Below are 15,384 nucleotides of genomic sequence, written 5' to 3'. Positions count from 1 at the left end.
GACGGTTACCTAGGTAACCGGAGATTGCAATGAGGAGGAGGAGGAGGAGGAAGAAAGAGAATACAATTTTCTTAGCTAATTTCTATAACGAAGTCGCTGACACTGTTTTATTTTCATATATATTAGTTTTTTAAACATATCTGTATATGTTAAAACGCAGCAACACGTGTAGTTTTCGTGTGGTTTAAATGCTTTAAAGTTAAATAACACATCGATACAACGGAATGTTTACATAGATAAAAGCTAGGTGAAGACTTAGAGTGAAACTAACAGTAAATAGTAATAAAATTCTATACATTCCATGCAAGAATAATCCAATATGTACTACAATGATGTCGCCACTTCTAGAGATTCCTTTTGCGTAAGTTGTTCCAATCAATCCCATCGACTATCATCCGTTGCCAGTAGCAATGATCACGTAAGAGCAACAGGTATCTTTTGACGTCATCATTTTTATCCCTTAACCAACATATATTAATTAAAATAAAAAATACAGATAAAAATTTAATATGTATGTAAGTTTATTACGCGTATATTCATTAAAATTTGTCTTTAAAAAAAGTCATAACTAAATGCAAAGTTTCTTTAAAAACTACATTTGCAACTACCGGTAAATCCATTTAAGTTCTTTCAAATTTTAAAGAACTTTTAATTAAAATTTGTTTACGTTTAATTTTTCTCGATTTTAAAAATTAAACGTAAATATATTTAACTTTTATACTCCTACACGGTGTTTGAAGAAGTAAAAACGGGGCAGCTGTTTAATGTACGAATTCGTTTCCGGATGTTAAATAACACGTGCAGTAGGATACAGGAAGTTGATGTGTTAAACAATGAAGATCGCGGTTGGTCGCCTTTGCATTATCGATCCGAAGTTCAAATTTGTTGAATGTAATTTCACTTGGACAAATTTTATAATTCTGGAGGACATTCTTTAAAAAGAAAAGCAAACACGAAAATGTGTTGAAATTAAATAAGATCAAGAATGGAAAATAATGTTCTCTGATGCCGTCGAAAAATAATAAGATAAGAAATCAGAAATACGTTTTAATTTTGTTTACATAACGATAAAACTAAAAAGAAAAAAAAATACTTCTCCAAATCTTAACTTTAAATGTCAAAAAAATAAATAAAATATATTTCTTCGTAAACTTAAAGGCTAGACATTTTGTGTTTTGTCCTTTATTTTAAATGTTAGACCTTCATTTTCATTTAATATATATACTGTATGTTAATTACATTTATCTAAACTTTTACAAAATTGTATAATACAATGACAATTATTAATTTAATTATCTTTTTACATAAAAGTATACCAAATTTAGCACTTTTCAATGTAAAAAAAATGAGTAAAGAAGGAAAAAATAGATTAAAATATTTTTATTCCTTCAACCAAAAAAAAAGTAGGAAAAAATAAAGAAATAATAAAAAATAAAAATACAGAAATGTTGAAAGTCATGTCTAATTTATAATATATTTTTTTCAAGTTTTTTTTCTGAATAGTTATTAATAAAAAACAATTTTTTAATAACTAAATTTTTATGTTTAAATTATAATCTTGCTTTCTAATAAAACTAAACATTATATTTATCAACAAAAATGAATAATAAGATTTTCCTTTTATATATACTCTATACATATTTACAATTTTTCATTTCTTCTCTTTAAAAAGTAAAATAAATAAAAAAATTAATTAAATTCATTTATCAATAACAAAATTTTAAATTAAATTTTAAATTCAGCATTACTTTAAAGTATAAAAATATTAAATAAATCAAATTTAATACAAAAATAAAGATAAATTCATTTAAGAAATATATAACATAAAATTTTTATAAAGATAAAATAACAAAATGTGGCTATCAGAATTTGATTTTATAATTTTGTACATTTATCTTAAAAAACATCAATATAACATTTAATTAACTTCACTTAATTAGAATAAGCAGAAATATAAAAGACATTATCTTTAAAATTTTTCTTTAACATGTAAACAGCTGTGTACTTTATATGTGCCAGGAATTGATATAAATTCAGTTTATCTTCAATTTTAATGTTATACTTACTCAACACAGAAACTGCTGCTGATAAACTGGACTTGACTCATTTATAAAAATTTATTTATTTAAGAATATAATGTTTTATCATTTATAAATGAATGAAATATTATTTTTTTTGGAGAATTAGGTAATAAAAATACATCTTTTCAGTATATTTATATCTATATTATGTGATTTATAACTGTATATAGCTTGCATGTAATATACTGCAATATATATTGGATGTGATGTACTGATAACAGTTTCCATTCTGTATATAAATTATATATAGAGCTCTATGTATATGTGAACATGTGCATAATCAATTTACAAGTTAACAATATAATTCTCTACTGTATTTTATGTTGTTTAGAATGCATAACATAGCACAAATTCGAACTTGATAGGTAACAGCAGTATATTAAATTAATAACACGTAAAATAACACACAGATATACATATACACATATTGCTGTAAGATATAGGATCAGTCACGTTGCTGTAAACTCACCTTCTCGTGACGTAACGATTCTTTGATTGAGAATGAGAATTAGGAAATATATTATCCATTTTATCATATTTTGCCTAACCATTTTTCTCAACGTCTTGTCAAAGTAAAGTTTGAACTGTCATAATTCTTGCAATACAGTACTTTACGCCATCTTTAATCGGTAGAGGGTTGCATGATGGGAAACGAAGACGTCACGTTGCGTCACACGTCGATTGGTGTTAGAGAAAAAATTTAAATGTGTAAACAGAAACGTTCGTATATCTGAATGGATATCTTTATATGATAATACAAAATATTTTTATGAATTATGTCAGAAATGTATTTCTGAAACCAAACTTATTTATAAATAATTCAATGTCGTCTCTTTAATTCAGTTAATTGAAAAATAAACATTTTGAAAGTACTGTAAATTTGTAAAGAAAATAATTACGTATTGTCTATGTACAGTACACAAGGTCTTAAATTGCATGAATGATGCTGTTTACATTGAAAACCTGTTAGATTTAGCCATGTTTTTGATGTTTGTAATGAAAATTCTTTCGGTAAACATGTGTTTTCGCTCCAATATATAAAAAGATAAGCACTAAAACAGTAACGTAAACAGAACCGATATTAGGGAGAGCACGAATTAGAACATGCACATCTACACACATCGCTATAGATGAAGAGTTAACTCTGTATATTATACTATAATATTAATTAATATTGTATTTGCATGCATATAAATGAGTTTATCACCTCTAAATATCCTGTTCTTATTTGATTTTTTTCTTCGTTTATTTATTTACAAAGGAATGGCTGGCCCCCTTGGCCCTCCCTGGTTACGCTACTGCACTAAAAAATATCTACATATACGTAGTCTATATGAAATGATTTTATTGATTCGGAATCAGAGTATTGTGAATCAAAATGTATAAAGAAATTGCTGAACAAATGTTGTTTTCTGTTTTAGTGCATGTCTCAATAGTTGCTTGACGATCATATCTCTCATTTTTTCTTTGTGCATAATCGTATATAAATAATGTTTATCGCTTAATATAATGTCTCTTTTCCTACAATCCTATTGCAATGCGGTGACTTTTATTGCATTCTGCTCCGTATAATCGAAATAACATCACTTAAGATGAGGAATGGTAACCTAATGAATAAGTAAAAACAGTAAACAGAATGACTCAAATATAGACCAAAATCTCATTGGATTATAATTAATAATCAATACCGATAAAGCTATTCGAGACAGTAATGAATTAATTAGCGGATTAGTAACCACAAAATTACTTCAGTAAATGTTTTAAAAATTATTTGCTAGCAATAACGTTAAAATTATTATAAAAACTAGATCGAAATTTACTTGAATTGTTTTCTAATTAAATTCGTTCGCCTTCCTTTTCAACAATCCCAGATAATAAATTTTACATATTACAATCAAACTTCCATTAATGGCCATCTTTAAATGGCGGCCACTCTTCAGGAACGTTTCTTTATTAAATGCATACAAAATAATCGCCATAAAAACAATAATCTGTCACTTCCGAACAATGATCATGTTTTATGTTTCCATAAGTGGTCGTTGTTCATAGGTTTGACTGTATTGTAAAAATTAATTAATAAAAAATTATAAAAGTATTTATCTAAAAATCTTAAAATAGTAAAATAATACCGGTATTAAATTATTATTATTAAATTAGAAGAAATAGAAATATTATTTTTCTTGCTTCTGAAGTTTGTCGATAATACTTTACAATTAATCTGCTTACAAATAATAAAAATATTTTTATAAATTTTGAAATAAAAACATCTATCCAATATAAGGTATAAAATATAAATAATATTTTATAAAATAGAAGAATTTTTTATCAGCATCCATGCAAAATTCATTGAAAAAACATACACTTAGTTGTTTACATGGACGAAAAGTAGGACGATAAACTCACTTGTGAGTGGATTTATCGTCCTACTTTATGGACTCGGTTTATTACTAAAATATACTTAAAAATTGTGAGAATATTGTAGCCTATATATTATAGATTATTAGCAAGGTAAAATATAAGACATAATTGCATTATTTTCGACATTTAACTTATATCGAATATTATAAAAATTTCTAGTAAACAATCTATATATTTGCTATTATATAGATTTCTTTTCCAAATTTTTTCTCATTTTTGATTCTTCTCGCCTTTTGGGCAATAAAAAAGCGCATTTTTTTAAAAAAATTATTATGTTGAAAGAATTAGAGTTAGTGATTATAATTAACCGAATTACCAATATTCCTTATTGATAACAAATAGAGATATTTAACATTGTAGATAAAAGACTTCTATCTACAGTGTTTTTTATCTAAAATATTGATATTCATATTCTAGATCTAGAACAGTGGTTCCGAAACTGTGATCCGCTGATCTGTTTTCTAAAAATGCTTTTATTTTATTGCTTAGCAAATGTGTAAAGTTATATTAAGCTTTAAATGAAATATGATAAATTTGTATATGTTAAAATGTTATGTTTTAATTACTTTTCAAAAATAAAAAAGTTGGTTCTTTTATTCAGTTTTATAAATTTATTAATTCTGTTATTTTAACAAAATTTTTCAAATTAACGTAATCAAAAGCCGTCAAAAAATCTATCAACAAGTAGCGTAGCTTTCCCGTCAAAAGATTTAAAATCGTGGCATTTTAAACCGCCATCTTTTATATATTTTATTTTAAAACTTTTTATGTTTTTAATTATTATAAAATAGCAAAAAGCTTAATTTTGAGGGTAGAGATGGGCTTTATAAAAACTTGTAAATGCTAATAACGAGTATAATCGTCATTAAGTCAAGTCAGATCCTACTCGAGATATGACACACGACCATCTTTATCTCTCCACCCCCTCGACTTTTAATCATCAAAATTTAATAGCGTCAATCCCCTAATATACAAACCTCCCTGCAAAATTTCAGAAAATTTCGACAAAAAGCACAGTAGTTATTAAGCTTCAAACGTGAACAAAAATGCGTGCCCACCCACACACCCATACACGCACTAACATTCATACATACAGAAACCCCTGAACTTTTTGCATTCCTCGACATTTCAAGGTCCCCTGAGCACAAAACTTAAAAATCTTGGGGATCATTTTTGACCCGATCGCCATACTTTCCCTCTGTTAACAGCCGAGAAAGCAATATAATGTTACTCGGATGCTTATTATTACTAGTTTAATAATTAATGACTAAAAGCTAACAGATCAAAATAGAAATCCACCAAAATTTATCTTTTATAAAAGGGTCCGCGACCTTTCACAGTTTCGGAACCACTGTTCTAGATAAATACTAATCTCGATATCGATATTTTTCGGTGTTTATCGAAATTTATTGCTTGATATATCGAATGATTCTTGGGTATTAATTGGGTATTATTAGGCTCAATATCGATATTAAAATTTTGGTTTAGCAATTTTCAATTTTAAATTCGTTTCTAAGAAATTCCCAATAAGAATTCTTCCAAAGTCCATTTACATTTTATTTTTTCATAATATTTAACTTGAAAAATAAGCATGAATCTTCTATTCATCACAGAAGAAATAGTAACTGGATATTGATAATATTGATACTGTAGTATGTTTAAGGAATATCTGGATAATTTCTGTAAAATAATTGAACAAATTTAGCTTACTCGTGTACTTACTACGAGTATAAAATGTTCCCATAGTTATCATCAAACTTACCATAGTCACTTGATTATTACTGTATTAGGTGTGATTATTTGTATGTTACGAGACGATAACTAGTAACATCCATTATCCAAATATGGAAAAAAACGGTAATTCTACTCAACATGATTTTTAACTCTGGGGAAATAAACTGGTTTCTTATCAATTCAGATGCCTACATTTCGAAAATCAACAAGAAAATGTCGCATCATATCAGTTTTCAGATATTGAAACCTTTATCACATCAAGTATCTGAGCATTTACCATGCAAAATAGATGACATAACACCACGGATATTAAGAATATCTCGTAGAGAAGTCTCATGAATCTCGATTTGTTGTTTGTTGCTGAAAGATTATTCAGCAGTTTTATGAGTTTTCTTTCTGTTTTTTAAAATATTTTGCCTTGTTTTTAAAAGCATTTTATCTAATTTTTAAAATGTTTTAATATTATAAATAAAACAATTTAAAATTAGAATAATCCAGAAAGATGCGATCTATGACTAAGATAATTGTCGTTCATATACGGTGATATATATAACTGTAATGCAATGCAAAGAGATGTATTATAAAATGAAGATAAAATATATTTAAAATGCTTCCAAAGAAGAAAAAAACATGTAGGTACTACAATATGATATAGAGCATTAGGAGAAATGTTAATAATCCTCATAGCCACGTCTGCATTTTTATGAAAATCAATAGATTTTACTTTACAAATATGAGAAATTTTTAATATTAAAATACTTTTATGTAGTAAATCGTTTTTTTTTAGCAATAGTGAATACAGAAGTTATCATAGATATCGCGTTTAGATAATAGTTTATCACATCTATCATCTTTAGATATAAGTCCAACCGTACTCGAGATATGACATACAACCCCTTTTATCTCCCCACTCCCTCTTTAACCATCAAAATTTCAAAAATTTTTGACAAAAGACACAGGAGTTATTAAGCTTCAAAGTGGGTAAACAAGATCGTACCCCATAGACATTAACATTCGTACATACAAAAAAATTCCCGAATTATTTTGCTCATATCGACGTTTCATGATCTTACGAGTCCAAAAATGTAAAACTCCTGGGGGTCATTTTTTGACCGATCGCCATACTTTTCTTCTGTTATATGCAACAGCCAAAAAAGTAAAAATAAAATCCTAATTCAATCAATATTCTAATCAATTTCTAGATTATAGAATAATTGAATACTGTTAGTTATTCTAGAATAATTCTAGAAATGATTACAAAACATTTTAATCACTTAATAGAATCTAGGAATTATAGAATACTCAATTCTTTCTATTTTTATATTTAATTCTAAAGAATATTCAATTACTATTTAGATTCTAGATAACTTAATCTTTGTTAATCATTCTAGAATAATTAACAGAGATTTTGTAGAATCTACAAAATGATTAGAATATTCGGTTTGTTATCCAGAATCTATGTTCAACATAGTAATTGAATCTCTGCTAATTTATAAATTATAAATTCTATGATATGTATACTGTATACAATTACTGATACTTTGAAGTTACTAGAAATAGTAAAATTAATTAAATTTTTATTTATTTTTATTAGTAATTTAATTCGTATCAATTATTAATCTTATTTTAATTAAAATCTTAATTATTGATTTTACTGTTTTGGTAATTAGAATTTATTTATCTGTAAGGAAAAACAAATTAAAAGGAAGTTTGAAATTTTTAATTGTAAAAGATTGGAAAATTGTAGAGGAAATTTTTTTTAATAGAATTTTCTTATAATTTTTAATGATAAATTTGGAAAATCTGGAACATAAATTTATTAACAGAGTTTCGAATCATCGTTGATTTAATTTTAGTTGCTAAGTCAATAACTGTCAAACGTCTTTCACATCTACTTCAATTAACCTACTTCAAAGATAAATTTTGTTACATAAATGCTTTAAAATTTTTTAAAAAAAAGAAAGAAAATTGAATTTTTTATAAAAATAAACACATTTTCTATCGACTTTTTCGAATAAAATAAATTTAAACATGTTTTTTTTCCTAATTGATCATGTAAATTTTTATTTACTTTAGTTAAAGTTTAATTGGATTTGATCATTTAAATGGGTTTTATTTGCTTAAGTTGAATAATTCGATTTTTCGATATTTTTAAATTAATTAATGATTTAATGATTTAATTACAGTTTTTTTGAACAGATTTAATTCAGGTTGTTTGGTCGAAAAATTATGTTGAGATAAAAAATTAATCACCTGAACGATCGACGTCAACAACATGTTTGTCTAGCAGCGATGCGATTGAATGCGAAACGTCGCGACAAACACGTAGATAAATCGCTCTTGATTAATAAATCGTATCAATTAATAATAAGATTTTGTTCATACTTTTATTTAAAAACTAAATATTATTTTATTAACAAAATATGTGTTTTTATTACGAAAATATAAGAAAATGAATTATATTTATTCAGTGGCGTAGCGTAGGTATCAGCTGCCCGGGGCGGAGGAAAATTTCGCCGTCCCCTTATTTAAGTATCTCAATTTAAAAGACTAAAATTAAGTTTCGTCACAGAATAAGTAATGAACAATTCCGTGCTCATTTCAATCGGTCCGAATCGTAGGTGCGACAAAAATATGAAATGAAATGGTTCAAATTTATACAAGACATTATTATTATTTATTGTGAAATTTTGCCGCCCCCTAAAAGTGCCGCCCGGGGCGAGCCGCCTCTGCCGCCCCCTCTACGCTACGCCACTGTATTTATTATGTATTATGTGGTTCGCACGCGAAGCGACGCGACGTTTTCGCGCTTCGCTTCAAAGCATAAGTTACGTCTTTACTTCCTACTAATTTAAATTAATCAGTTTGTTTTTAACAGACAATAAACAAAATTCAATCTTAATACAAAATAAAGAACATTAATATCTAATTAATGTTATTAGGCTAATTCTCCATAATTATCCTTTTAATAAAAATATTGTTTTCAGATGGATCCAGATAGAAGGGACGCCAGCAAGGTCTCATTTTGATCGGGCATAAATACAGAAAAGGTCTAAAAATGTTATTTTATATAAAAAAAAACATGATATGAAATTGATATAGATTAAAGTTTCTTCTGATAAAAATAGATTTATCATCACCCATTTCTTTTATTTATTTCACTTGTATATTTTTATGGCTATCGGAGAGAAGTGGTGCCTCACATTTAGTATTGACTCCGTATCTTGCCAGGCCCATGAAAAATATAAATGCGATGTCTTTTCAATGCGTCAAGAGCTTAAAATTAACCAAGTGAGAGGCTTCTCTAAGCCCCTGTAAATTTGGGTCCCGTTTGCTGAATGCACTTATGAAACCAACTCTGTGCACACTTGTAACTGCTCCTAGTACTATATCACTTCTCTCAGACCACCCATATTCAAGCACCCATCAGTAGATTAAATTACTGAACACAGGTCGCAGGTTCACACAGCACTAACGGCTGGCTGGCCACGTGGATTTTCTTCACGTGTCTAACACTTAAATAGGTGCCACTATCCCATAAAAGTTCTCACGTGTTGTGTTGCTATCAAACCAACCCTACATTCAAATCTCTAAAAATATCAACATGACCGTGTTTCACAATATGTAATAAATATTTTAATTCATTTACTGTATGGCATATATAAATCATCCTACATACTGCTACTTTTAAGAAGTCACATAAACAACTTTATTGCAGCATTTTCGAAGAATAATGTCTACTTTTCGAATATAAAATGTTGAGTTCTTTGGAATTCTTTAACTTATAAAGAAGATGAAAACTTATGATGATGTCAAGAGTGGAAGCTTTTTCTCTTCTATGACTATAATAAAATAGTTTATGATGACTCCTGATAAACAGCAGCGTATATATTCTCGATTAATTGTTTATTATATCATTTATTCATAGAATTATGACATTAAAATGTATTTTTATAATTATAATAATTAGAAATTCTACTTAAAATGATAAATTATGCATTGTATTTACAGTGAGACTCGACTCAAACATTGTTTCATATAAAGATGTCTATGGAATAAATATTTTTATTGAGTGTCTTTACTTCATATAATGTAATTTTTAATATAGAAATTAATTAATTGAATTTAAATGAGAAGTTATAAAAAAATAATTTAAAACTTTTGAACAAAACTTGTATTTAAGGATGAGTGTTTTGATTTAAGTTTTTTTTTTTTTATTCATTAACTGCTTGTTTATTATTTTTCATCAGGAGCAAACATTTTTAGAAATTATCAAATGCATACTTTCTTTAGCTTTAGCTTACCAGTGATTGATTGAACGCTAGTAGTTGGTAGTCAGTAGCGGATTATATTCCTTTGAGTCCTAGGCGCAATTTTGTTGTCAGGCTTTTATGTTAAAGTTTTCTTTTTATATTAAAAAAAAAAAAAACAATAAAATCCTTAAATAATATCATGTTGTTTCTTTATAATACACAATTTTAAGCGTTTGATAAATTTTTAAAAGCATATTATCTTTATACTATATAGGCCTAATTTTTGAGACCCCTCGAAACGACAAGGCTTTAGGCGCGCGCCTAGCTCACCTATTGGATAATCCGCTACTGTTGGTAGTGGATTTGCGCCTCACTAACAGGAGTTTTTAGGGTTTTGTTCGCAGATCTAACACCTAAACAGGGGGCCAGTTTCCCATATAAAATTCTCCCGAAAAGCATTTTTTCCTTCGCAGATCATCTTTGTTTTGGGTTTATTTTACTCAAAAGTTTTGTATTCGATAGAACTGTACTTCCCAAAATTTGTAATAACTGGTGACTCTTTTTAGTATATTAAAAAAGTTGTAAAACAATTTAATAATACAATAATCAATATTCTTACTCTACACCAGTATTTCTCAATGGAAATGAAAATAGGTTTCTTGGAGCCGAAAATTAGCTTTAGGTGCAAAAAAAAAATATTGAGAATCACATCAGCCATGAATATAACATTACCAGAAAAGATAATGGACATACACAATATATAGAAAGTAAGTAAATACACGTAAATATTTAATTTTAAATATCGTAAATAAATAATAAGTATAAAGTATGTTATTCTTTTTAACTTTGTTAGAGGGCGGTTAGAAAACACATTGACTAAAGTAATGACCTTTAGGGGGCAATTTCTAAGGAAAGATTGAGAAACATTGCTTTGACCTAATGTTTCCAGATAGTAAATTGCGATAAAATAAGATTTTGGGATGCAGTTCAATATACAGTTTGTTTACGCATGAGGCACTTTAGACATTTGTCTAAGGTAGCCAGATTTTGGTGGTCTGCAAAATCTGAAAGTATATATAACAATATTTTATAAGAATTATTTTTTAAATAAAATAACAACAGGGAAATAAGCAATTTTTTTACTTTCCCGGATTTGTTACATATAACAGAGGGAAAGTATGAAGATCGGTCAAAAAATGACCCCCAACACTTACATTTTTAGACTCAGGAGACCTTGAAACCTCGAGAATTGCAAAGAAAAAAAGAAAATTTGGGTTTTTTTTCTGTATTATGGATGTTAGAATGTGTGGGTTTCTTTCTTTAGTTAAGTGACTACAACATAACACTTGGGTTATCTGCCTAGGGTGAATGCCTTCCGGGAGGTCTTTTTTAAGGGTAACTGGCTCCTGATAAGGGCGTTACAGACGTGGAGAAAACCCGGAAAACTCCACGTGGCCAGTTCGTCCTAGCGAGACGCAAATCCACGGCCAAACTCCCAGTGTTCAGGAAACGGAACCGCTTGGCCACTGGTGAATCTAGTGTGAGTGGGAGGCACGATTTTGTTCACCCTATTTGAAGCTTAATTACTCCATTACTTTTTGTCGAAAATTTCTGAAATTTTGCAGGGAAGTTTATGTATTAGGGGATTAATGTTATTAAGGTTAAATTTTGGTGATTAAAGTTCGACGGGTGGGGTATAAAGAAGGGGTCATGTGTCATATCTCGAGTAAGGTCGGATTTAGTAACGATTTTACTCGTTATTAGCTTTTGAAATTTATATACTACCCACCCCTACCCTCAAAATTAAACTTTTTATAATAATTAAAAGTATAAAAAGTGTTTTTTTAATAAAAGATTATAACGGATAGCGCCACACACAATTTTAAATATTAGCCAGGAAAATTAAGCAAAATTGCTTATTATTATTATTATACTTAATTTCGGATTGGTTTTATTTTAAGTTGAAATTGAAAGACAGATGATTTATGTGGTATCAAAATGGAAAATAGTCTAGAGTTGATCCTGAATATAATATGAGTAATGCATGATTATATTGATACATGAATGACATGGGCAACTTTTACAATATCTATGAAAATCAATTTGTGAATAACTCGATGAAACTATGGATGAACTGAGCCAAAATAATGCTAAGCAACTGTTTACAAAATTAACGGGACTTTTTCTCGTTTTAATTCATAGAAGCAGCAGAAATATAAATATTTAGTTCGTATTTATTTAACAGAATGAGGTAAGAATTATTGACAATATGCAAAATTAGAGTTTACTGATAGATAATGTACGGTTTACTATTATCTTAAATAAAATATTAAGCAATTTATTAAGCAATTTAAGCAATAAGGCCTTCGTAAAGATATTTAATTCAAAATACATTCAAAACATGGTTTACTTTTACAGTTTACGATCTACTAAACTTAAATATTAAATTTTTAAGATGATATAGACAAGGCCGTCGAGAGGGGAAGCTGAGCACTTTTTCTTGTGCCCACAGTGGTTTAATTTCTATAAATTCGTATTATTTTTAATAATAAAAAATAAAATTTTTACAGTGATATTTATTGATACTAATAATGAAACATTTTACGTACAAAAGTACCAGGCAAGCTATTAGGCCTACGAAGCTTTTGATGGCCCTGACTATGAAAGATAGCAATAATTTTGTATTTTTTCTTATCAACCAAAGGTAAGAATTAGACTTAATAAATAGAAATTAAAAATAAATAGACTTAAATATCGTAAATTGAATCCGGAAGACAACTCCTCAGGAATTTTTCGTGGGAGATCAGTCTCAGATGTATCGGGCTCCACCCCACATCTAGACCCATTGTGGGCCAAGCATGATGTACCTGAAAAAATTTCCTCATTGCCCATAGAACGTAAACAGACAAAATAAAATTTAAAAAGTATGTATCAATTTAACAAAAGGAAACTTTATTCACAATATGCAAAATTATTCACTTTATTTTTATTTGGCTCATTATATATCAGGTGTGGTCAAACTTTTATCCCTTAGGGGCTACTTTTTTGGTAAAATATAATCTGCGGGCGACTATGAATATGTGCAATTTTAGGATTTTTATATGCGCATGCGTTAACATTCATTTGCATTGTTCATCGGGATAAATACAAACAGTATGGGTACGTTGCACAGACAGTCTATTATTGTAAGAATAAATGATCGAATTAAGATTTTTAAACATTAATTTAAGTGAAAGCAAATTGTTCAACTTTAGCTTCGCGGGCTACTTTCAAAACCTTTGCGGTCGATCGGTCGACCGCGGTCTACGTGTTGGCCATCCCTGTTATATATGATAAAAATTCCTTGCTAAAAATATTCAATTAGCATAATTTCGCAACTTACAAAATATGAAAAAAATCTTTATAAAATTGTTTTATTTATTTTTGAATAAATATATTCAGATAAAATGAAAATAAAGAAGAATATAATATAAACAGAATTAAAAGTCATAAGATAAACTAATTAACTTTATAATTTTCATATTAATTTTCTCTTTTATTGAAATGATTATCATATAAATGTAATACTTGAATATTAGAATTTTCATTAAATATCTTGAATGAATATTTTAAAATATTTTAGCTCCTACAAAAAAGTGTTCTAAGAAAATTTAAATAAATTTAAATTTTCTATTTTTTCAATATAAAAATAATTTATTTAATTTACATAGACAGTATGAATTGTTTCTGTAAGATTAATTTGAAGAAAATGAGAACTTAATATAGACTCTAGTAGAAAAGCTCGCTCCTGCAACCTCCTGATGCTAACTCCCTGTAGATAATGACAAAGTAATTTATGAATGTAGACTGATGGAGGTTACAGAACGGCAAGAATCTGTTGATATGCCAAAAATAGAACGTCTCTTTTATTTATCGTATTAACAATTCATCAATGAATGCTATCAAATAAATTTAAGTATTTTATGAAAATCCTTTAAATAATTTAAATTAAATTATTTAAAATTCTTATACTGTATATATATTTTTTTCTTTAATGAAATAATTCAACATGTGAATTATTCATAGATGAAAATTGCTAAAAATAATTTACAATGACTCAACCTGAGATGAATTAATAATTCATTTAAAATAAATGCTCTCCGCCTTAAATTAGCAGTGACTTGACTCTGTATATCATACGTTTCCTTTAACAAAAGAGTCGTGCCGGTCATCTATCTAACACCTTTCAGGGGAAAAGCTTTAAATTAAAATCACGTGACTTTCGGTTTAGATCGGAAGTTAATCGGGACCTTCTGCCCCTAAGGTTTTCATATCTGGTGTCATCTTTTATGTATCTAACTTCGTTCTCGATATTAAGAAAAGACAGACAGACAGACGGACGACAATGGGAATTTATAGGTCTACAGTTTTTTCAAATTGTACCCCAATATATGAAACGTTAAATCTGATTGGTAATACAGTATTTCGTAGATCAACTGTAGGCTACATTATATCTTTCCTCACTACAGTGCGGTATCCAGACATCATCGTAAAGAATATTGGGAATAAGTTTGTGCATAAAATTATTTTGTAGATCAGGATCAGTGGTGTTATAGCTTCATGACGCCCAAGTAAATTTGAATTAGGGAATCTCATGTACAGCGTTGACTTCAAACGTTTTTCTTCGGGAGGATTTTTTTTAGTAAGTATTTTCGTATAAAAGATTGGTTTGGGGCCTCCAGATGGTGGAAGGTCCCAAACAATTGTCCATTTTGCCTACAGGATAACGCGCTACTCTTGTAGAGAAGTCTAAGAGACTTGGATTAGATTGATGAGATAAGGTCAACACATGGGACAATCTACAAACGAGAATAACTCTGGGATGACTGTCTATGAAAAATTGGTTTCTATTTAAATGT

Source organism: Centruroides sculpturatus, unplaced genomic scaffold (genome assembly GCF_000671375.1).
Source record: "Centruroides sculpturatus isolate CEXI.00-Female unplaced genomic scaffold, Cexi_2.0 scaffold446, whole genome shotgun sequence".
Classification (NCBI taxonomy): Eukaryota; Metazoa; Arthropoda; class Arachnida; order Scorpiones; family Buthidae; genus Centruroides; species Centruroides sculpturatus.
The sequence above is the reverse complement of the archived record's forward strand: the minus strand, read 5'-3'. Positions refer to the sequence as shown.